This window comes from Pteronotus mesoamericanus, unplaced genomic scaffold (assembly GCF_021234165.1).
Source record: "Pteronotus mesoamericanus isolate MK-2021 breed Mesoamerican mustached bat unplaced genomic scaffold, CSHL_Meso_final contig_245, whole genome shotgun sequence".
Taxonomy (NCBI): Eukaryota; Metazoa; Chordata; class Mammalia; order Chiroptera; family Mormoopidae; genus Pteronotus; species Pteronotus mesoamericanus.
In genome coordinates this window covers 1801348-1803910 of record NW_026555103.1, presented here as the reverse complement: position 1 = coordinate 1803910, position 2563 = coordinate 1801348, and the positions used below count along the sequence as shown (strand labels likewise).

Below are 2563 nucleotides of genomic sequence, written 5' to 3'. Positions count from 1 at the left end.
AGCCCTGACTGCTGTGGTTCAGTGGATTGAGCACCAGCCTGCAAATCAAAGTGTCACTGGTTTGATTTCCAGTCAGAGCAGATCAGAGTACATGCATGGGCTGTGAGCTAGGTCCTCATTAGGGGGCATAAGAGAGGCAACCACACATTGATGTTTGTCTCCCTCTCTTTCTTCCTCCCTTCCCCTCTGTCTAAAAATAAATAAATATAATCTTAAAAAAAGAATCCGGCCACACGGTCTTCATGGTGATCAGTACTGGCTGTTTTCAGAGCAACTGAACCACAGCCTGTGCGCCTCACACCATCTCCTGTGAAAAGACTAAACCAGCTGTGTAGCTATCTCCCTTTGTCTCATAACCATGTCCACCAACGAGAATGTTAATCCACCAGCTGCCCGCCTTAACAGATTTAAGAACAAGGGAAAAGACAGTATGGAAATGAGGCGTCGCCAAATAGAAGTTAATGTGGAGCTGAGAAAAGCTAAGGAGGATGAACAGATGCTGAAAAGGAGAAATGTAAGCTCATTTCCTGATGATGCTACTTCTCCACTGCAGGAAAACTGCAACAATCCGGGCACTATAAATTGATCTGTTGAGGACATTGTCAAAGGCATAAATAGCAACAATTTGGAAAGCCAACTCCAAGCTACCCAGGCTGCAAGGAAACTGCTTTCTAGGGAAAAACAACCACTCATAAACAACATAATCTAGGCTGGTTTGATTCCAAAATTTGTGTCCTTCTTGGGCAGAACTGATTGTAGTCCCATTCAGTTTGAATCTGCCTGGGCCCTCACTAACATTGCTTCCAGAACATCAGAACAGACCAAGGCTGTAGTAGATGGAGGTGCTATCCCAGCATTCATTTCTTTGTTGGCATCCCCCCATGCTCACATCAGTGAACAAGCTGTATGGGCTCTAGGAAACATTGCGGGTGATGGTTCAGTTTTCCTAGATTTGGTTATCAAGTACAGTGCAGTTGATCCTGCATAGCTCTTATTGCTATGTCATCTTTAGCATGTGGTTACTTATGTAATCTTACCTGGACACTTTCAAACCTTTTTCACAACAAGAATCCTTCACCCCCATTAGATGCTGTTGAGCAGATTCTTCCTACTTTAGTTCGTCTCCTGCATCATGATGACCCAGAAGTATTAGCAGATAGCTGCTGGGCCATCTCCTATATTACTGATGGTCCAAATGAATGGATTGAAATGGTTGTGAAAATAGGAGTTGTGCCCCAACTTGTGAAGCTCCTGGGAGCTACTGAATTGCCAATTGTGACTCCTGTGCTAAGAGCCATAGGGAATATTGTCCCTGGGACAGATGAACAGACTCAGGTTGTAATAGATGTGGGAGCACTTGCAATCTTTCCCAGCCTGTTAATGAACTCTAAAACTAATATTCAGAAGGAAGCTACATGGACAATGTCAAACATCACAGCAGGCCATCAGGACCAGATACAGCAAGTTGTGAGTCATGGATTAGTCTCATTCCTCATTGTTGTTTTGCCTAAGGCATACTTTAAGACACAAAAGGAAGCTGTATGGGCTGTGACCAACTATACAAGTGGTAGAACAGTTGAACAGATTGTATACCTTGTTCACTGTGGCATAATAGAACCATTGGTAAACCTCTTAACTGTGAAAGAGACCAAAATTATCCTGGTTATTCTGGATGTCATTTCAAATATCTTCCAGGCTGCTGAGAAACTAGGTGAAACTGAGAAACTTAGTATAATGATCAAAGAATGTGGAGGTTTGGACAAAATTGAAGCTCTACAAAACCATGAAAATGAATCTGTATACAAAGTTTCATTGAACTTGACTGAGAAGTATTTCTTTGTAGAGGAAGAGGAAGATCAGAATGTTGTGCCTGAAACTACCTCTGATGGCTATACGTTCCAAGTTCAGGATGGCACTCCTGGGACCTTTAACTTCTAGATTGTACAGCTGAGGCATAAAATGTTGTTTGTTGTGTACTATGTTTGGTATAAGTTTCTCTTAACTGTTTCTCTACTAAGAACTCTTTTTAAATGTGGTTTGTTATTGTAGCACTTTTTACAATGAAACTATACTTGAACAGTTCCAAACTGTACATACTGTATGAAACGTCTCCTCTCAATGGGTTTCTTATTTCTATGTGAAATTTCTTATTTTACAGTGTCCTGTAAATAAAGATTAAGTTACACCAAAAAAAAAGAAAAGAATCCAATGTACTTGAAAGGAGCTGGGGTGGAGAAGTATAAATACAATTACTTCTTTTTCTTATTATATTCCCTGTAGTCAAAAAGAGGACCAGGAAAAGAAACTCTAAATCCACTTCTTTTGTCATGAAACAATTGTATTCCATTTTTGATTTGAATGTTTAGTATCAGTTAAAATGGAAACATTAACAGAGTTAGCAGTTTAAATATCATCAGACACATACATACCTCCACATGTATACACATGTACATATAGATACACATATATACACACAACAGATATATGAAAAGAAAAAGTTTTTGAAGCTGCTTATCTACTTTATGTGCCTGCCTTTTCTTATCTCAATAACCTCCAGTAATCA

General features: G+C 39.8%; 1 pseudogene; it reads left to right on the top strand.

Annotated features, from left to right (window-relative positions):
• Positions 1-358: 358 nt before the first annotated feature.
• LOC129070094 (importin subunit alpha-1-like) lies at positions 359-1938 on the top strand (annotated as a pseudogene).
• The last annotated feature ends 625 nt before the right edge of the window (positions 1939-2563 follow it).